At 41.7% G+C, this 22,865-nt stretch overlaps 1 protein-coding gene across 18 annotated transcripts in view; it reads left to right on the forward strand.

Annotated features, from left to right (window-relative positions):
• The window catches only part of PTPRT (protein tyrosine phosphatase receptor type T), a 938,880-nt gene that overhangs the window by 148,448 nt on the left and 767,567 nt on the right, over positions 1-22,865 (forward strand). For 2 of the 18 annotated variants that reach the window (XM_053243903.1, XM_053243904.1), the window contains exon 2: positions 15,738-15,797. The exons of the other annotated variants lie outside the window; for them this stretch is intronic. The gene's annotated coding sequence lies outside the window, so the exon portion shown is untranslated. The remainder of the gene's footprint in view (positions 1-15,737; positions 15,798-22,865) is intronic. 18 annotated transcript variants of the gene reach the window in all.

The raw sequence follows: 22,865 nt of genomic DNA on the forward strand, positions 1-22,865 counted from the left end.
ATAAATGTAAGTGCTATTGCTATTGCTATTACTAGAACAACTTGTTTCCTTTTACTTAAAGGACTTCTTTTAGTAATATCTTAGGCAGTCCAAAGTCCAGTGTCTTTCCCCCCTCAGTTATGCTGCCAGAAATTCAATGTAGATTAGGATCAGTTTGACACTGTACTGGGGTCACATGGTTTGAAAAACTGTCCAACCGTGTAAGATATAATAAATCTGAATCAATTAAAAAATGTATGTCTGAATAAAACTAATACAAACTGATCATTGAGATAGTATCTGCGTCCCAACTGGAAAGTTGAATACTGTAGTTCATTTCAAAATAACCAATGAAATGGGAGAAGTATGGATGAATGTTCCCAGTATCATAAAAGGAAGGTTTCTTTAAAAAAGGAGATGCACAATAGGATGATTATTCCAATCACCTATGATACACATTCTCGGGATATACAGCTGATAATCAAAAGACTCTGGCATCTACTACAAGACATTCCATGATGTGAAGAACAACCCATGTTTGCCCACAAGGAGTGCAAGCTTGAAAGATATGCTAGTACATAGTGATTTATTCGACAGCTTTATCAGAGGAGCCACATCCATAAATGGAAATATACCCAAGGGACAATTTAGATGTGGCCACTGTTCAGTTTGTGGCAACTGTGAAAAAACTGTACAAAATCCCCAGAAACAGAGTGTATATCACATCAGGGACTTTTTAAACTGCAATAGCAAGGGAGTTATTTACATCACACAATGTCCTTGCGTACTACTGTATGTGGGTATGACTACAAGACAGTTAAAAGTGAGAGTAATAGAACCCAAAGGCTCCATTAGAAAAAAGAAAATGCATTTCCCTTGGTTAAACATTTAATTGAATTTCAACAACTGGTACGGTGTCTGAAATTTTGGTGCATAGAACAGGCCCATAAGAGGAGGATAGATGCACACACTTGGTTGGCACGAAGAGCATTATACCGGATTCATACACTGAAGATCATGGTCCCCATTTGGTCTGAATGAGGAAGTTAATTGGTTTTAGGTTGAAATACAGTGCATTGTTGGCCATTGTTTTAGATTTTGTACATGGATATTCTTTGTATATATGCAAAATTTTGATATATTTACTGATGGTTTTAATTATACATGTTTTAATTTTTGTACTGATTAATATAGTTAAATTCGTCTTGGTACTGATTTACATGGTTAGATTCATGCAGTCTAGTATGCATTTTATTTCATCTTAAATATATACATATTTTGCTTTATGTTAAGAGAGTAAGTTGCAGCAGCATTAGAAGGCTGGATACTCAGTTCAGTGGTGCTATCAGATGTTTCCAATTCAATTGTGGAAAAGGTCAGATAGAATCCATTTAAGCTATTAGAATAGAGTTAGCAGAGAAAGCTGAAGGGAGAAGCCAGTTCAATCCTTATGTTGGGTGGAGACTAATTGTAGGCAGTAAGTACTCTAGAGCAGGGATTCTCAATGTGTGGGTCCCCAGATGTAACTGGACTTCAACTCCCATAATTCCCAACCAAAGGCCACTGGGGCTGGGGATTATGGGAGTTGAAGTCCAATCACATCTGGGGACCCACAGGTTGAGAAACTCTTCTCTAGAGGGTCTCCAGGAGAATTTATATCTTGAGAAAGTTGCAGATTACTTTGTTGGCACTTTGCTAGACATCAGTCTGCATCAAGGTTTATCATTTTGTGTGTTTTGTTTTGGATATATAATTAATCTAATTATTTCAATTCAGTCTACTTTGGGTATTTATATGGACATTTATATTAATACTATATCTATGTTACTAGCCTTCATTAAGATACTTCATCCTGTGCATTTTGTCTCATTGTATGGTGATATTTTGTTTAACTTATATATCTATAGTCATATTACAATTTGATACATATATTTTAAAGATTGACACTGAAGAAGACTTGGTATAGTCGAAAAACATCTGTCAACAACACAAGACTGATCAGATGCTTGCAAAATTATGACATCATACTTTATCTTCTAATTAAAACATGATACTGGGAACATTCATCTATACTTCTCCAGTTTCATCAGCAATTTTGAAATGAACTATTGGACACATATTTTCTCAATGATCATTTTGTATTAGTTTTATTAAGATATATAGATATATTTTTATTGATTCAGTTTGATTATATCTTACATAGTTGGACAGTTCTTCAAACATACAGTTTTATTACTAAAATATTAAAATATCTGTATATAACATTTGGATTCTTTTTTTGATGATATTGTTGAATCCAAACAGGGTTTTGTTTTCTCTTCTTCTGGCATCACATGGTCCTGGATGTAATGCTCTGTCCAGTTTCCTTATCACTGAAGCAGGTGCTTTTCAGTCTTAGTTGTGCAACATGTTTTGATTTATTTTTAAAGCAGTCATTTAGCACAAACTAGCCATGGGGAAGAGCACTGCTGCCTCTGTTTCATTTCTTTCCTAGAAACAAAAAGTCTATTGACATGCGGTGGGTGCACACACAGACAGCTAACCTAGAGGCTTAGGAGCTCTCAAACACAGTATGTCTATAAAAACCCCCAATGACTCTATGATACAGCTATCAAAAGAGATTTTCCATCTTCCGGCTGCATTTTTGTCACATATTCTTTGAATTAAAGACCAAGGGACCAAGAGCTGTCTCTCTAAGGCAGTTCCTCAAATTCTGCCTGCCCTTTAGGATTAAATTTTATGCATTTGGTTCTCTCTCCTTATGGCAGTTTGGTGGGACAAAGAAATTGGGTGCATGTAGATTGTTTGCTGGGAATCTGATGCTTTGAGGACAACTTTGGCTTTTGAAGGTTTTAAAAACAGACACTTCCCTTTACAGGTCATGCTAAGAGTTAATTTGTTGATGCTGCTAATTGTGGATGTTATGCCTCTACTGTTAGGAAATGCTTCATTATTTCCCCAATGGACAATTATTCTGTGTCATGGCTCAGAATATTGGCTATACCTTCAGTGATGAAGTGGAAAATCAGGAAATAGAGTAATATGACAATATAAAAAAGAGTGTATGCTGTTAATTTTTTAGATTGCCTCTGAATCATTTGACGTACTGTGCTACATAGACTTACTCTGATAAGGTGTTAGTTATATACAGGGCTGACATGTTGCTCAGTGAAGTGCAGACAGTTTTGAACCAAGCATGCCACTGTGATTGCCTAAAAAGCAGCCGGTGGTCTTGCATAAATACTTAAATTTGCACAATCACACTTCTGTGATGCTAATTGCATTGGCCTACTTGTCCCGCAGTGTAACTTGTGTGTTGCATAACCACCTGCATTGCTGCAGGGTTCTAATACAAGCAATTATGGTGGTGTTCAAGAGGGCAGTACCTGAACCACTGATTTCTTGTGTGATCACATGTTGTGTGTTACTTCCATTGGAAGTAGTATGTGACATGAAGTTGCACCAGAGGTAGGTAGTTTCAGTTCTGCCCTCTTGTGTAGCACCATCACTGCATGTGTTAGAGCCCTGCAGCAATGTGCACAGTTCAGCAACACCCATGTTACACTGCAGGACATATAAGCCAACATAATCCGTGTTGTAGAAATGCAGTTGTGCTACATGCAGGCTGGGCAGTTCAGCAATGCCTGCCTTATACAAGTCATATCACAGAACTCTGATGATGCCAGGGTAAGTATTTGTGCAAGAGTGCCAGATTTTGTTTATGAGCGCAAAGTGATGTTGGCAGTTCAGAATTGCCCATCTTTCACCGTAGAAAGTGTCATCCACTATCTGCATGCTCTTATATTATTATATTCCCTTGACTTATATTCCCTTGACTAAGGTGAAAACAGCACTGCCTCTGAAGGTAGTACTGAGGATTTTATTTTGAATTTTAACTTTGTGAAAATTTATTATTAATGCCATACCCAAGCGAAGGGTGGGTACAGTTTGGCTGTTCAACTCCTTGTTCCATAAAGCTGTGGATTTTAAAAATATAGATCCCTGCAATGTGAGAGAGAAATGTTCCTGCTCTACTTCCATGGCTCATTTCTGCTTCTCTGTGGAGATGTCCCTATTCTGAGTTGTCATTCTCTGCAGACCTACTAATAGATCATGCCTCAAGTGTTGTAGCCTGTTCAGATGGTTAAAAATGCTGGGGTAAGCAAGCTCAGTTGTTGAAAACAATTATGTCATCCCTTCATCTTTTCAGACTCAACTGTTAAGAATTTCTCCATTGTCTTACACTAAATAACCTTCACATGAGGCTCATAATTGTGGGCCTATAAATCTAACAGGATGTCCTCAATATTTTTGACGATGCTTTCAATAGATAATTATGGAATGATCCATTCTCTGTTTTCCATAACTTACTTCATGAAGAGAAAATGAGTTGTTATAAGGATCTGTTACAGTGCAGGCCTGATTTATATACTAAATATGCTTATTAGCTAGCATACAAAATTAGGCCTGTCTCATAGTGTCACCAAGTGACCAAGTTCTTTTATATAGTGACCATATAGGATCTGGGCGCAAGGAAGAAAGGAGATCAAACCAATCCTAAAAGGATTCAATGGGCTTTATTGAGTATAAAAGAATAACAACATCACTCCAGCAGAGCAGAAAGCAGAACACAATATTACTAACAGTATTTAAACAGAACATCCTAGCCAGCACCAATGTTCAACCCGTGTTCCTAACTAACATATGTGTGTGTATTAAATCTTCCTAGAGCCTAGTATAATTCAGATATAGATGGAAAAAGGGGGGGGGTAAGGAAGGCTGAGGGCTGGCATGATTTGGGGAGATCAGGAATTAGTAAAGGAAAAGGGGGGGGAGGAGAAGGAGAAAGGATGAAGGGATCCAAGGCTTGTAGGGGCAGCATATTACCAGGATCAGAGACTTTGAGAGCAGTGGATCTTTTCAGCTGAAGGAGCGAGGCTTTGGGCTGGAGACAGGAGCTTTTGGATCAAGCATGCAGTTTGCTCAGAGCTCGGCTGAGAGTCACAGCACCATGGCTGGGGAAGTCTTGACTTCTCACTGCGCAGTGGAAGTCACAGACAGTTCCCATGGACAGAGTTCCTGCTTGTTACCCCGCGGCTTAGCAGCAAACTCTTGGATGACTGATGAGCAAGTCTTGTAGGCAGAAGATTGCGTGTAGGCACAAGACTGCCTGTAGGCAAAAGACTGCTAGCTCTCTGTCCAGTAGCCTCATTCTTTATAGCTATATTTTCCTTTGATCTCTCATAGAATCTATTCAAATCTCATCTTTTCCTGGGTCCCCAAAAAGGGGTGACAATGCTGTCACCTTCTGGATAATGTCTCTTAATTATTCCGGATATTGGTCAGTCCAGAGAAATCTGAATCCCATCTTCGGTAAGCTGTGAGCTTAGAAAGGGGGGGGAACAATGCCTAAAGCAAATCTGCATCTCTGAGCTGCAAAGGGGCATCTTCCCAGATTTGCCAGCCTGACCCCAAAAGGGTGTTAAGGTGTTAGTAAAGTAAGAATTAAAGTCTATAGGTGTTTTCTTTGTATGCATCTACCTATGTTGAATTTCTATAGAGAGCAATTGAGTCAATCATTGACAAGGATTAACATGGACTTCTTGCAACAGTAGAGGGGAGATCAGCCTCTGGCCTCTTCCACAGACATTATCTGATAGTGAGTCACATTTTAGCATTTGGATTGTTCCGGCCTGACTTTTGTGCTTCCTTGAGTACCCATTTCACAATACAATGCTGGATCGCCTCTTCCCTCACAGACCATTTGAGATCTGGGGTGTCAATTCACCCCGAGCCCAGGCGTTAATAGAACTCCTAATATAAAATGAAATCGGACACAGGCCTGAATTCCATATAGTTCTGGGTTGGTACCTCTGAGTCTAATATGTTGTGGTGCCCATAACAGATCCTATAAGGAGCTTGAGATGAAGACCTCAGCAACATTAGGGCACATTAGGGAGACAGACTGGAAGTGAACATGTGGAATTCCTCACCATTCAAATCACATCATAAGTTGATAGATGATTCTTTTTCCTCAAGCAAGTTTACCAGCATGTTTCAAAATGCCCAACTTGTTTAAATTTAGATTTTAGAACTCCTTTTTTCCTAATAAAAACAATGCAAAAGTTGCCTCCTTAGATTTATAATACAACTGCTAAGAGTGTCATCATTACCATCTTGAGGGAAGAATAAATTGGGCTAATATGGTCCTTGGTCATATTCACATACTATAATTTGCCTAGTCAGAAGTCTTTAACATCAGTCTGTTGGCTCAGTAAATATAGGTATAATGTATATTGAGTTAATGGTACAGAAAAAGTTATTTTTCCACCATCTATCTAGGTGAAAATAAACTTTGTATGTCTGACATCAGGATCCATTGTGTTGAAATGTGTGCTTAATTTACTCTATGATTCCCTTGAAAGTAATAAATGGAATGCAAGATGAGAAGCTAATGACTAGGGAAATCCCATGCTTCTAATCCATTCTGGAGAAATAGGAGACCATAATGTGTGGTCATGGCTTCAGTTACCATGGTGATAAAGCTATTTCACTATGCAGACGGAAGCATAGTTGAACAGCAACTCTTCCTGTCTTGAAACTGCCTTGGAACTGTCCAGAGTGCTGAAATATTAAGCTCTGCAGGGCGGACTTTTATAACTTGGATCTGATGTTTAGATATAACAGGATAACCTATTAGCATCTGCTTGACTTCTGAGACCGCAGTGAAATGTAGTTATTATGGGAATTAAACATAGTATGTCTGGAAAGAAAAGCAACTGAATGCAAATGAAATATTTGGTTTATATTACTTTACTTGATGCCCACAAGGTAGTCAAAGTTAAGAATGTCTAAGTCCCATTGATTTCAGTGGAAGAGACTTAAACATGTACTTGACTCTCCCACTGACATCAGTGGTACTTAACAATGGTACTTTAAAATGTTTAACTTTGACTAGATAGTGCCCCCATGTAATTTTATGCCTTGCTATAAAAAGCACTACAATATAGTACTTATCTGGAGAACATTTGATGAAGAATTGCTAAGTGTGCAGAATTTTCTTTTAAAAAGAAGGGCCTATTAAATTATTTTTTTAAGTGTTTTGCTCAAAGCAAAAAGTCTATTAATTTAAATTACTCAGTTTTAGAAACAGGAGTTTGAATAATATTATTACCCATTTAAGATTGCTTTAATTAACCATATTACCATGTTGCAGTCTAAAATGAAATTAAAAATTCTCTTTTGATAAAGCTAATGATTGACAAACCTTCAGTGTAAAATTCTCCAGGCAGAATAATCCAGAACATGAATTTGGTCTGGACTTTGGAGTGGACCAGGCCCTACTGCAGGGCTTGATACAAGATCTACATTTCCCCAAACTTACTGAGACTATGGGGAAGACTCTCATCTGGTATGATATTAGGCCTCCCAGCATCTATGAACACAACTGTGAATATGTGTGGTGGTATTCCTAGATGATGGGAGGTCTAATATGGTACCCATATAGATGAACAATATGATTTATTCAAACACTAATCTAAAAACATTGAAAAGCACTAAAATAGAATTTCCCCAAGTTGGCAACAGGTTTTTTAAACATATAGTACCCAGTGTCCAATACGCAATGGGAACATGACACCTGCAGATTGACAATCAACTTAGAGAGTAATAAATTCCAATCAAAGTTACAAGTAGACTATTTGCCAGTAATAATGTATTTGCCATACACATTTCAACCTTCATTGATGGCCCAGTCAATAAGCTGAATAGGAGTCTATAGACTTTCACACCTCATCTGCTTTAGGATTGCACAGATTGTCACACCTTGCAATAAATTTCAAAATTGGCAAAATGATACATCAACAAATCTCCCCCACTATGTGTTCCTTTAAGTTTCATTCAATGTACCCTGCTAACTTGGCAAAGTTAGCTAACCCCTTCTAACATGGCAAAGAGGCACCTTTTAATTCTCTTTATTTAGCAGGGGGATAGTAACTGGCCCTATCCACCCCCAGCACAGTACCTCTAGTGACTGTTGCTGGTGTCTATCTTATGTTTCTTTTTAGATTGTGAGCCCTTTGGGGACAGGGATCCATCTTATTTATTTATTATTTCTCTGTGTAAACCGCCCTGAGCCATTTTTGGAAAGGTGGTATAGAAATCGAATGAATGTAACATGGAAAAATTATAATTTCAATAGCATATAAATATTTACTTTTTGGAGAGTAATGGCATATATCATGCCTTAAGGACCACCCTTTTCCATATCAACTTCTTAGGCTCTGGGATCAGCCTTGGAGGCCCTGCTATTTGGCCAGCCATTAATATAATTTTGATTAGTTCATGGGTACCAGAGACAGGATCTTTTCAGAGATGACACTGCCACTGTGGAACTCCTCCAGGGAGATCAGACTGGCTCACTTCCTTCCTTCCTTCCTTCCTTCCTTCCTTTTTTTTTTTTTTTTTTTTGGAGGGATACAGCATTTCAGAAAGCTTTGAATGCAGGTGTGAACTGATTTTATGCTTCAGATGCTGCAGCATTTTATTGTGTTCTTTTAAAAGTATTTTAATGTTTATAGTTTTCATTATTGTAACTCACTACATTGCTTTGAGTTGGTAAAACTGATTATCCAAATGGAGAGGAAAATCTGGTCTTTGATGGGGTCACACTCCCCCTTTGGGGGTGCTTCTGGACCTGACACTGTTCTTGGAGTTTCACGTGGCGGCGGCGGTGTGTACTGCAGGAGTGCCTTTTACTAACTATGGCTGGTACACCAGCTGTAACCCTACTTGGAGAAATCAGATGTGACTCATGCACTGGTAACATCCAGATTGGATTACTGTAATGTGATTTACATGGGGCTATCCTTGAAGAGGGTTTGGAAGCCTCAGCTGGATGCTCATAGGCACTAGTCACTTCTTGAGTATTACACCCATCCTGCAGCAGCTTCTCTGGCTGCTAGTTTGCTTCTTATTCAAAATGCTGGTTTTGACCTTTAAAGCACTACACAGCATGGAAACAGGATATCTGTTGGACCACATTCACACACATGAATCTTCCACAGCCCTTTGCTCATCATCTTGAGTGCTGCTCATGGCCCTGCCATTGATTGAGATTTGTTTGGCAGGGACGAGGTACGGCCGTTTTGGTTGTGGCCCCTCTGCTTTGGAATTCCTTCCTAGAAGAACTTTGCCATGTTACCTCCCTTGCAGTTTCTTTTTAAAAAAATCTTTAAAATTACTTGTTCAGAAAGGCTTTTTAATGTATTTTGCTACAGCCTGGTGGGTTTTTAATTTTAACTGGGTCTGTTTTAATTGTTTTTATGGGACATTGTGTGTTATAAAATTTAACACAATGAAACCAATACTACTTTTATTTATTTATTTTACTCTTGTGAGCCACCTTGACCAATACGCTACTGGAAGTAGAGGAAATTAATATTTTTAAACAAATACGTTAAACTTGTTATAGTAAAATCAAACTTCAGAAGTATTTTGCAGTATAACAGGTTACCTGTTCTTTTGTAGTTCCATTGAATTGCCACCAGACCCCAAAGAAGACAGGACACACATGTATGGGTTGAATTAGGGCCACACTTGATTAACTGAACAATTTTGGGAGAAATGCAGCGAGATAAACATAAACTAGAGTGTGGGCAACTCCAACCCCTAATGGGGGCCTTCAGCCTCCTATTTAGCCCTGTCAGCCCTCATGCACTGTTGGGTGAAGCAACCAGGCCAGGAGGAGACCAGCAACTTCAGCTGCCTAGTCTACTCCACGCCACAGTTTGCTGTGCTGAGGAGGTAGCCACCCAGGTCATACCCCACCTGAGCCTCTCAGCTCTGAGTGGATGAGCTGAACAACGACTTAAAGCAGTCTATTCCCAGCCTGCCCAGGCCACAAAATCCTGAGGGGCTGTTCCATGGAACCACTCTTCACCCAACAAAGGTGTCTCTGCTTGAACACTGATAGATACCTTACCTCACCCTGCCTGCACTCGCCTGCCAGTGTGACTGACTACCTAACTGGGCACTTCCACCCCTAGAATTTCCCCAGATTAAGCAAAAAAAAAAAAATTATTACTAGACCCAAGAGCAACCAGCTAATCTCTCACTGAAACACGGGAGGGTGGGCGGGGGAGCTGAGATCTGGTAGAGTTGTGAGAGAGGGGGAGGAGATGACCCGCAATAATAAGTTGCAGCACTCCCCTCCCTGATTGGCCAGCGGGCCCCAGGCTACACAAGGCAAGGGGCAGATGGGAAGACATTTGTCCTGTTTCCCTGCAGGCTGGGCGCAAACCCTGTCCCACCAAAAAGGTTTTCTGCATCGGGTGGAATGGCACTCCCTAAAGCTGCTTTCAAAAGGCTTTTAAAAAAAAGCTTTTTAAAAAAAGCTTTAAAGATTGTGCTCATGATAGAATAGCATTAGATACTTTTTGAACATGCTCTGTTTTTACTGTATTTCATGGTAGCAGGCCCTTCAAAATCCATTTCATTCAGCCCATGAATGACAACCATTTCTGTGTGTAGAACAAATACATGGTGGTTTTAGGCAGGGAAATGACTATGTTAGATGCTTTCCAAATAACAGACAGCGAGCTACAGAAAGCCATGCTTCATTATACGGGAAGGAAAAAAGAGAAAGATGTGGATGGCAAGGTATGACTCAGTTATCATGCATGTAGGACAGCACTTTCTTAGTCATTGCTCCAGTCTTTAGAACGCTCTCCTGATAGACATCCATTGTTTTGCTTCCCTCACTGCCTTTGACAGGCAGGTAAAGGTTTGGCTGTTCACCCTTGTCTTTGAACTTCAAACAGTGCTTTTCTATTGTTCATACTGCTTGTTCTGTGGTTGAGTATTAATTTTTATGGATTTAATGGTTTTTAATGGATATGCCCTGAGCGGCCTTGAGATAAACTTGTATAAGAGCAGCCCTGCTGGATCAGGCCCAAGCCTATCTAGTCCAGCATCCTGTTTCACACACTGGCTCACGAGATGTCTCTGAGAACCCCACAGGCAAGAGGCAAGGGCATGTTTTTCCCTTGCAACTGGTATTCAGAGGCATCTTGCCTCTAAGGCTGAAGGTGGCCTATAGCCACCAAACTAGTAGCAATTTATAGAGCTGTTCTCCATGAATTTGATTGCCCCTTTTATAGCCATCCAAGCTAGTGAGCATCACCACATCCTGTGGCAGAGAATTCCATAGTTTAATTATGTGCTGTGTGAAAAAGTTCTTCTTTTTGTTGGTCCTACATTTCCTGGCTTTCAGTTTGAACCCCCTGGTTCTAGTGTTGTGAGCGAGGGAGAAAAATTTATCTCTGTCCACTCTCACAACTCCATGCATAATTTTATAGACCTCTAACATGTCTCCCCATAGTCGCTTCTTTTCCAAACTAAAAAACCCCAGATGCTGTAGCCTTGCATCATAAGGAAGATGTTCCAGGCCCCTGATCATCTTGGTTGTCCTCTTCTGCACCTTCTCCAGTTCTACAATGTCCTTCTTAAGATATGGTGACCAGAACATTACACAGTACTCCAAATGTGGCCACACCATAGATTTGTATAAGAGCATTATAGTATTAGCATTTTTATTTTCAATTCCCTTCCTAATGATCCCTAGCAGGGAATTGGCTTTTTTCACACTTTCAGCGAGCTGTCCACCATGACGCCAAGATCTCTCTCCTGGGCAGTCACTGACAGCTCAGACCCCATCAGTGTATATGTGAATTTGAGGGTTTTTGCCCCAATATGCATCACTTTACACTTGCTTACATTGAACCGCATTTGCCACACTGTTGCCTACTCACTCAGTTTGGAGAGATTCCTTTTGGAGTTCCTCACAATCTGTTGTGGATTTCACTACCCTAAATAGTTTAGTGTCATCTGAAAGTTTGCCACTTCACTGCTTACCCCAACATCTAGATCATTTATGAACAAGTTAAAGAGCACTGGTCCCTGGGGGACCTCGCGTCTTACTTCCCTCCATTGTGAAAACTGTCCATTTATTTCTACTCTGTACCAGTTAGCAATCCACACATGAACCTGTCCCCTTATCCCATTATAAGTAAACTTATATCCCTTATAAGTTTACTCAAGATCTTTTGGTGGAGAACTTTGTCAAAAGCTTTTTGGAAGTCCCAAGTATACAGTGCCAGTTGGATCACCTTTGCCCACATGCCTGTTGACACTCTCAAAGAACTCCAAAAGGTTAGTGAGGCAAGACTTGCCCTTGCAGACATCATGCTGGTTTTCCTACAGCAAGGCCTGTTCTATATGTTTTAAAATTTTGTCCTTAAGTATGCCTTCCATCATTTTACCCAGCACAGCAGTTTAGCTAACCGGCCTATAATTTCCCAGATCCCTCCCCGCCTGGATCCCTTTTTGAAAATCAGAGTTACATTAGTCACTTTCCAGTCCTCCAGGAGCTCTTCTCAGCAGTTTCTCAACAAGTGGCTAGCCAAGATAGCCACCAATATTTGGGTCTGTATAATAACTATTCTCAAAGAAAAACAGCTTCATTATTTTACTACAGTAGAGAGTGGCACTTTTGTCTTGAAGTCAACCACGTTTTTAAATGGACTCGGTTGAGTCTCCTCTGTGTGTGTGTGTGTGTACATACATCTAAGCGATTGCCTGCATTGTGGTATAAATGCAGTGTCTGCTATTCCTTTTATCCTTTGAGGTAAAGCTGTCCAGAGCTATTCATTATTTGTTATTAAAACTTCTCATTTATATTATGTGGTCCATGCACAATTGCTCATAGAATATTACTTAATGACTAGTATTTTTAAGCCCATTATAATAATGGGCGCTAGGGGTTTTTTTTTGTGTGTGTTGTCCTTTATTCCTTCTCGCTATCGCTTCAGTAGGGCTCGGGATAGGGAACTGCGCCCCCCCCCGTGGCTTCTTAAATCAGGCAGCCGCAGCTAAGTGGAGCAAGCCCACCAGGGCAGCAGAGGAGCAGCGAGGCTGGCTGGCATCAGACCCCATGCGGACGACCCCAAGGAGCGCTAAGAACTCTGGCTCAGCCTGGCTGCCTCCCCGCGGGGCGAGCTTGGCTGCCTCCCACACTGTGCGCTGGCGGGGCACGAGCGGCCAAGTCCCCCCCCCCCGAGAGAACCCATTTCACCCTCAAGGAAGTGCCCGCGTGAGGAGGAGGAGGCGGTGCTGCTGCCCCTCCTCCTTCCCCCAACCCCTGCCCCCCCGCCGCGACCCTTTCAAGGCGGCTTCCCCAGAAAGGCTCCAGGTTTTGCCTGTGTTGTCCAGCGAGGAGGCGGCGGCGGCGGGTTTTCCTCCCGCCCAGTCCCGGAGCCTGTTTAGAGAAGGAGAGAGGAGCTCGCATGCAGAGCTCCTCTCTCTTTAAAGCCTCTTCCCGACCTTGCGCTTTGGGCGCAAAGGACGCCTATTGTGTCCTTTGCGCCCAAAGTGCCAGTTCGAGAAGAGCCTTTAAAGAGATAGGAGCTCTGCATGAGAGCTCCTCTCTCCTTCTCTAAATAGCAAATGTGTTTGGGCGAAGGACGTGGCCTGGGGATGTAGAGGTCTTCTAAGGGTAAGGAGGTCTCGGCACCTGGGAGGGCGGGCGTGCGGTTGGCGGCGACAGCTGCGGGGGCATTTACATGGGCCGTTTTGGCCCTTAATCATGGGGTGTTTTTTAAGAAAGGTGGACTCGGGAAGCTGGGAGGGTGGGCGGGCGGGCGGGCGGCGGCGGCAGCCGTGGGGGCAATTACATGGGTCTATTTGTCCCTTAATCTTCAACAACATGGCCGCCCGTGTCTGGGTGGCCATATCTTTTGGGGCCGATCTGGGCATCCGCTCCGCGCATGCCCAGAATGGCCCAAAAAGACACAGGCAGCATGGCCGCACACTTTAGCCTTTTATGATATAGGATGGAGCCAGGTGTTAGTTGTTTCCTCAAGTGACAAAGCTGGAGTGGAAACATAAACCAGTGTGAAGACTGTGTATTCCACTGTACAGCCAAACATAACTTTCATATTTCATTGTTCTTATCCTTTCTCACTGATGATGTATTTTCTCTCCATCTACTGCAAGGACACCAACATTATTACTCATTTACTTTAGTGAAGTAACTCTTGGTTTGCACTAAGTAGTTAAATAGATGCTTTCTCTCAAATTTAAAGCATGACAGGCACAAGCCCTGCTTTCCCTTATTGGTGTTAATGGAAACAAACTCTAAAGAAATGCCATTGTTTTTCAGCTGTCATTTCTCATTCAATTCCCACAATCTTTTTGGAATTTAGCTTTCTTTAAAAAAAAATTCAGGCCCCTTCAGTCTGAAATATATGTAAAATACTCTTTGATGTGCTGATTTGTCTGTTTTTACTGGCTTTAAATTTCCTCCTTGAGGCAAAATAATAATAATCTGTGACACACCATTAACTACTGGCAACGGCTCTTCACGCCCATCTTTATGAGAAATCAGCAAAAAACAAAAATCCACATTAGTCACTTTTAGGAAGTTCTGTAAATGTGTGTTGCTCCATGTTTTTACTCTTGCAAGGTTTTATACTAGAGCATATTTTGTGTGTGTGTGTGTGGGGTGTATGTAGGCGAGCAAGCGAGCACTGAAGATAAGTGAGCCAGAAGCCAGAGAAGGAAGTCAGGAGTGTGGTGCATTGGGTGATTGCCACCTGGCTTGGCTCTTGCCTCCTGGCTTTGTGAACACTCAAGCTGCAGGCATCCCGAGCATTCACATGATGGGTAATGGCCTAGAAGGATGTGAGCGTGCCCTTCTACTCCACTATTAGCTCAAGTTACAAACCCAGACTACCCTGTTGCTGAGGGTCAGGATTGAGAGTGATCCCGGCACTTCTCACAACCGCGCTGCCTTATCTGGGTACAGCTGGTTGTGAGAACAACTTTAATATCTTGTTAAGTATCCCTCCTTCAACATTGCTTCCCTAATTCATCCCCTACCAGCACCATCAAAGGGCCCAGAACCACTGCTAAGGCCTGGTGGAAAAAGTTGATATCTACCAAGAAACACTCCAAGCCACTACTGCACATACCACCTCCAAGGCAATTTGTTTATTATTGCACATTTAGGCTGTGTTCTCAGAATCACAGTGATCCTGGTTAACTAGAGTCAGAGTTAACTAGGATCGCCAAGGCTCATGTGCTCCCACAAAGCGTGATGTGAGAACACATATTTCCTGGGCAATCCTGGTTACACCATATTTGAGCATCTCGTTGACAGTCCTGGTTAAATGTAGTTGAACTGCAGTGGTTTGACCAGGATTGCCTAGGAAACCTGTGTTCTCACGTCACACTTCACAGGAGTGCATGTGGCTTGGTGAGCCTGGTTAACTCTTTAACCAGGATCACTGTGATTGTGGAAACACAGCCTTATTTATTTTTTACATTTATATTCCTCTCTTCCTCTAAGGAGCCCAGAGTAGTGTGGGTGATTATGTTTATCCTCACAACAGCCCTGTGAGGGAGGTTAGGCTGAGAGACAAGTGATTGGCCCAGAGTTATCCAGTGAGTTTCATGGCTGAATGGGGATTTGAATCCTGGTCCCCTGGTCCTAGTCCAACACTAACCACTACACCACACTGGCTGTCAAGGTAAGCCTCCCCTGAACCCTTGTGAAGGTTTGCCTTGGTGGCAGTGGTGGCTCTGGGTGCTTTTAAGCAGCTGCGTGGTTGATGCCTGTCATCCTTTGCTTGCCTGTAATACATATTCCCCACTTCTGCATCTAGTGATCTCTCAGCAGGAATGATTGTGTTGCCTTATAGGTAAAGAAAGTCAACAGCCACCAATGTGCTTGCTGAAGAACACTCCAAATTACCATTAAGGTAAGTTTCCACAAGGGTTTGGAGAAGTTTACCTTGGCTACCATGGTAGCAACAGTGACTTGGAGTGTTTCTTAGCAGCAGTCCTGGTGGCTGCCTTTTTTTTTTTTAAACCATAATGAAATGACCCTACCATTGGATCCTAGTGACATATGGCAGGAGTGCATGCATTGCTTTACTGATAAATGAAGATGGCAGCCACAAGAACTGCTGCTGTGCCGCAAAGAAGCTCAACAGCCACAATGGTACTTGGCTGAGAGTCAACATGAAAATGGCACCAATACTTACCCTGGTGGCTGCGTTAAGGGTTAAACAAAAATACCAGGAGATCAAATCATGGCTCTCCCATGCACCATGTACTTTGGGCTTCAGTGGGACTTCCATGGCTCAGGCAAGCTTAGATTAATGATCCATGCATGGTCTGAGCACCATGAATTGAACAGACTGCATTGCCTATTTAAATTAATTGCAAATTCTGTCTGTGCTTAAGGACATCATTTACTCCAAATCAAACCTTCATTCTCCCTGCATCTCAGTATGCTATCTGTAAATGAAGTAATTAAGGTTGTTAGCAAAATAAATACACTGAAGTGTGTGAAACATTAAGAAAACGTGGTAGTGGAGATCATAAAACCAAGAGAAAGGTGTGTACATTCTTTGAATGTAGATCTGTCTTTATTGATATGATGACCAAATCAATTGTCAGGGCTGTCCTGGACAAATAGTTTTTATTGCCATTTAAAAATCATTAACGTCATCAATTATCCTGTCTTGGATATACTTTGCAAGGGCATCAACTTCAGGCTGAAAAGAGATCTTAGATAACTGAGAGTTGAATATATCTCTATCATCTCAAAAAATGGGACTTCAGTTAGAGAATCAGAACTGTTATTCTGTGTGCAACATGCACACATGCATGTGCATGTACGCAGACAAATAGTGGTCGGTATACATGTTCAAAAGTGGGTGGAGTTTAGAATCTACTACATTTGAATGCAGAAATCTAGTTATTACCAGTATTTATTTTATTTATTTTATTTTTATACCGCCCTTCCAAAAATGGCTCGGGGCAGTTTACACAGAGAAATAACAAACAAATAAGATGAATCTCTGTCCCCAAAGGGCTTACAATCTAAAAAACCCCCCGTAAGATAGACACCAGCAACAGTCACTGGAAGTACTGTGCTGGGGTAGGATAGGGCCAGTTACTCTCCCCCTGCTAAATAAAGAGAATCACCATGTTAAAAGGTGACTCTTTGCCAAGTTAGCAGTAGGTTAATCAACATTTGCCAAGTTAGCAATAAAATAATCAAAATGCTTTGGAATTCCAAATCCCATAATAGCCCTTCAGACAATAGCATAAAGAGTTAAAAAAGAAACAACTTTGGCTTTCCAGCAATTGTTAAAAGGAGCTGATCCCCGCCCCCCAAACTGTTTTGGATGCAGGTGCCTGAACCAGTTCGGGCACATCTTTAGTTGACATTTCTCTCTCTCTCACACACACACACACACATGCGCGCGCGCACACACACACACACACACTTTATACATTGCCTCAGCAGGCAGTGGCAACCCCAGTCATGACATAATGTCATTCTGTGAGGGAGGGAATGGCACCTGCATAGGCTAAGGACTTTCTTGGACTTTCTCAGACCCACCCCCAAAATTGTTGAGATTGGCTTCGCATTTTTGCCACCTGAGAATATGGGAAGGCCTTTTGAGTGTGAGAGAATATGATGGAAAAAATGAGGGAGGCATTTCAGTTCAGCACTAAAAGCTGTTCTCCACACTGACTGGGAAGTGTGTCCTGACCAACATGGATTCTGCAATGTGCTTCTGGATATAAGTACGTTGAGATACATTGGTGCTCACATGCATGTGTATATGCACACACCACCAAGGTCCTTGAAGTATAAAACCTCTTTCTCTGTATATCCTGCCCACCATGGCGGATGTTTCACCAGTTAGGTAATACACTTCTCATAATATGTCTTGAACTTTTTGGTGGGCTTTGTAAGTAATTGGAGCCCATAGGAATTGCACCCAACAGAGATAGTGGAGTTTATATGTTGTTTACCCTTTTAGGAGGGAAAATCTCTTTAGGACTATCCACTTGTGTAGCAAAAATACCCTTTGATTGGCTCTCATATATTCACTGACTGCTAGGCATAGGGAACAGGTTTTCTTTTCTTTTCAGAGAGAACAAAGGAAGCTGGCAGTAAGGAGGAGAAAAAGGTTATGGGATTGCAATACTTATTAATAGTAGATGAGTCCTACAAGGTAGGAACTGAATTCAAGAGTGAGCGCATAACACAAGGCCCTGTGTGTGTGCCCACATACAGTCAGCAGCCACCTGTCTCTACGAAAACAATCTACGTTGACAGAATACAATATTTTTGTCTTCACTTTATTACAGTACTTCTGTTTCTATGGAAACCAAAGATTTAAAGGCAGATAAAGTATCCTAGAGGGAAGTAGGGAGAGGCCAAAGCAGGCATTTGCTGCAGTATACAGAGATTTTGCATCCAGTGTTGTAGCCGTTAAGAAGAGTCCTGCTGGATCAGAACAAAGTCCATCTTGTCCAGCATCTTGCTTCCCGCTGTGGCTAACCAAATAGTTCTGAGAAGCCCACAAGCAGGGCATGAAGGTAATACCTCTTGGACACTGTTGCTTTCTAGCCGCAGATATTCAGTGGCATGCTACTTCTGAAAATGGAAGTTGCATAGAAGCCGTCATGGCTAATTGTCACTGGTCGATCTGTGCACCATGAATTTGTCTAATCCCCTTTTAAAACCATCGAAGCCAGTGGCTATTGCCACAATATCCCACAGTCATGCAAAATACTAAATTTATATTCTGCATCCTATCGCACTGGGGAGACCATTTTGTATTGAGCAGTTTAAAAGTTCAGTGTTTGATTTAAAGAATCTTGATTCTCAGAAAACCTGTTCAGCCTGGCCCAGGAAGAGAGGGAACAGCAACGTTGACTAGCACCCCACCCATGCTGTCGTTGGCCATGCCTCCTGCCAACATCCATCACCCTTCATTCAGCTGCAGACAAGAGCTCAATCTGGGGAGATTCAGAGCAAGCACTGAATCTGGGGAGAATATACCCTTATGCTCTGTAATCCTGGCTGCTAGGGATTTTCTTACAACTGCTTTTAACAGGAGGATGAAGGAAAGATGAAACCTCTCTACAAAATAAAATATGTGCTGTTGGAGATGTCATTTGCCTAAGGATTTTTGTCTGTGGGGTGTGTGTGTGTGGGTGTGTGTGTGTGTGTGTGTGAGAGAGAGAGAGAGAGAGAGAGAGCACATTGAAGATAAATGAGGTATAGAGCGTAGCTCTTTATAAATGTGAGTTAAAAGAAAAAGGCTGGAGTTTTGATAGAGAATGAAGAGAAAAATCCAGCAATGCTAACAGAGATGTTAGAAAGTGATTTGAAGTGATCTCTGTACTCACTGTGGTAATAGGTTAATGGCAGTGGGCACATCAGCTCTCTAAAATTTTGTTAAATGTATGTTGGCTTGTGGCCATACCTAAACTGTGTAGACCTATACCTATAATGTGGCAATATTTCCTTAGTGGTGGATAAATTGCAATGTTCCAAACTGACACCGATAGTTTGGGCTGTGACTCAAAACCACTTTTAAAAAAATCTTTTCAATTCTCTTCTTTCATGCATTAACCATCTAGAAAGAGTTTGTAGGATGTGGATTGGAGGACATATGAGTATTATTTTTCATAAAACTTGATGGTTATGATTCAACCCTGTTAACACTTTCAGATCCACTCAGTTTCAGTGAGGATAGTAAAGCATCTGTTTCATTTTCTTCAGTTTAAATCAAGTAAAGCTAAAGTTCTCTAAATTGGGTCCACAAATTTTAATTAATTTCAGTTTATAAGCAATTATTTTCTTAAAATAACACAATCAAATGAATAGAACAAAAATTAAAATCATCTATAACAATATTTCAATTAATTTGCTATGTGCCCACTCTTATTTCTTCAAACACTATATCCCTGTTCAACAAATTTTGGTTTGGTTGTGATGGATGGATATTATTTTCAGAGCTATAAATCAAACAGAATAGTAAAAAAAAAATGTATTTAGATAAGCTGCAGTTACTGGCTTCTGAAAGTTAAGAGGATGGGAAGGCTAGTCTTACATTTTAAGCTGTTTTGCTACCTACAAATTTTTTAATCAAAGTAGTTGATTTATTATTTTATTTATTTATTGTATTTCTATACCGTCTGATATAGAAATCTCCAGGCAGTGCACAAATTAAAACATAAAACAATATAAAAGTTAAAATTCATAAAACAGATAAAATCTCAATAAATAAAACCACATTAAAACTGCAGTACCGTTCTTTCAAAATCAGTGTTATATAGTCCCTTCGGGTAAACCCAGAGACCAATTTGGCTGCCGTATTGTGTACCAACTGTAGTTTCCAAACTATGTACAAAGGCAGCCCCACATAGACCCATGTAGATTTAACCTTCTATTGGGGAATCCCTCTGCTGCAGATTGAAAGTGACATTGTGCCCAGACCCCCCAAGGAGACGCTGAGACATTGCTATGGAAGGAACGGTCAATTTTATTGAAGTTTATGGTACAGGCTGATTGGCTGGGATTGCATAGACATCCCCCCACAGCAGTGCGGTGCCTAGTAGGCCGGCCATGCTGTGGCCGCCCCCACCTAACAGACTGTGGCAATAGCACCTTGGCTCTAGGCAGGTCATCTGCTCTCCAGCGGAGGCGCCCTTCTCTGCCGACCTAAGGTCAGGTTTCTGACCTCCCAAGCGACACCCCCAACGATGCTGCACAGCCATACGTATAGGGTGTCGCTTGAGGAGGGGCAGGAGTCAAGCGTCATCCCTGATCTGTCAAGCCTCAAGGGATCAGCTCCTCCTCCTTGATTTACATCTTACCTAAGGTGCCACACCCCCTTAATTAGCATTCCCTCACCGCACTGTACCTGCCAACCCACTGAAAATAGCCCTATTTAATCCACTACCTAGCTACCTAGGAACTCAGATATAGCCTGAGGCAGGCGAAAAAAGGTGCACACCAAAAGCCAAACAGGCGTAGACCCAAAAAATTCCTGCCCGGCCCCAAATGGCGACCAGCGAATGCCCAGTCTATATCCAAGGGATGGGTGGGAGGGTCCGAATGCGAGAGGCAGACTGAGCTCGCGCAGGCGCGCTGCGGGCTCAACACTTCTGGTTTGCAGCGGAAGTGCCTGGGAGCCAATCAGCAGCGGCTCCCATGTCCCACGTTCTCCCTGGGAAGGGGGCTGGGACAAATGGCTGCGCCGTGGAAGAGCGGCAAGCGGCCTCCTGGCTTTCATGTCACTGAACTGGAATGACAGTCCAAGTGTCTCCTTCTGCCCATGTGAATGACAAATAGCCAGTTTGGAAAACAACCTTGAATGGAAACTTTTAAATGTGGTAAACAATGTACCTTTTAATCTCTGTGTAGTTGAAAGTGAAATCATTATGGAGGGGAGCGGCTAAACTGCTTCTATAATTATAACCAGTTTTTCTGTCTGTTTAGAGCAGGCCTTCTCAGCTTCGGCCCACAAGCTGTTTTTGGACGACAACTCCCATAAATCCTAGCTACAGTGGACAATAGCCATGGATTATGGAAGTTGTAGGCCAACATTTGCAGAAGGGCCAAAGTTGAGTAGGCCTGGTTTAGAGTAAGGGGTAAACATAGGGGTGAACCTGTGAAATTATAAATGCTAAATATTGCATTATCTTTTGGAGGGAGGCGGAGAAATTCCTACCCTAATAAAAGAGGACCAAAGAGGATGTATGGCTTTACATAAGAGTAACCAGATTGAGTCAATACAGGAGGACCTCATTATCCACATTTCCGTGGGTTGTGGTTTCCTGTATCTGCGGATAGGTCTTAAAGACCTGGTTTCTTTATCCACAATACAAAAAAATAGGCTATTTTCTCCTATCTGCAATTCCTGAACAGCCGGAAATTGCTTCCAATGTCCTTTCCAGCCACCATTTTGGAGTATGGAGCCCTTTAGTTTCTGTTCTTTGTTAAATATCTATATCTTTCTGTGAAAATTACACAGAAATCTATCACAGACTCCATACTTGCAGTTTCGCATATCCATGATTGGGTCTTAGAGACCCAGTTTAGTTATCCGTGGGTAGAAAAATAGGTGAAATTCACCTATCTGCAGTTCTGAGTGGCCGGAAATGACACATAAATGACTTCTGATGTCATTTCTGGCCAACATTTTCCAGCAGAGAGCGTGTGTTTGTGTGTGTGTGTGTGTGGTGAATATTCAACTGTTTTATGGGTTTTATGGGGGCATTTCTGAAGACCTGAAGAATAAGGTACTGTCCTTTTTATCATCTCATTTCTGCATTTTGCCCCCCTACCCCCCCAATTCCCCAAAACTCAAGGTTTTGTTATTTGCCGTTTCCGTACTTGCATCTATAGGCGAGAACAGAACCCTCATGAATAATGAGGGCCACCAGTACTATGCTTTTCTCCTCTTATCCCCCTCTGACCTTTGACCCCCTTTTTTGAAAGGAACCTAATCCCTGGGGTAAGGATCTTTACTAATGGTTTCTGTATTTGCGTCTATAGGCAAGAACAGAATCCCAGTGAATAAATTATCCTGTATATTAAATATCTTGTATATTAAATATAGATTTTTACATATATATCAAAGAACCAAGCCAGACGATGAACTGTGCTGTCAGCTCACTCCTTTAATCTGCACTGACCACACTATTACTGGACATAACCCTATTTTCTATATTGTCATAGACTCATTTAACTACTAATTTATTAATCTCATATGCCAGCAATGTCAAGTTCCAAACGATGTACAAAGGCAGCCCCATGTAGAGTGCATTGCAGTAGTCCAACCTGGAGGTTACCAGCTGGTGTACCACAGTTTTCAGGTCATTCTCCTCAAGGAACAGGCAGAGTTGTCAAATCAGTCACAGCTGGAAAAAAGCATTCCTGGCCATAGCCTCAACCTGATTATGTACAATCAACAAATTATGTACATTGACTAGGCAATTCACAGAAT

Source organism: Hemicordylus capensis, chromosome 4 (assembly GCF_027244095.1).
Source record: "Hemicordylus capensis ecotype Gifberg chromosome 4, rHemCap1.1.pri, whole genome shotgun sequence".
Classification (NCBI taxonomy): Eukaryota; Metazoa; Chordata; class Lepidosauria; order Squamata; family Cordylidae; genus Hemicordylus; species Hemicordylus capensis.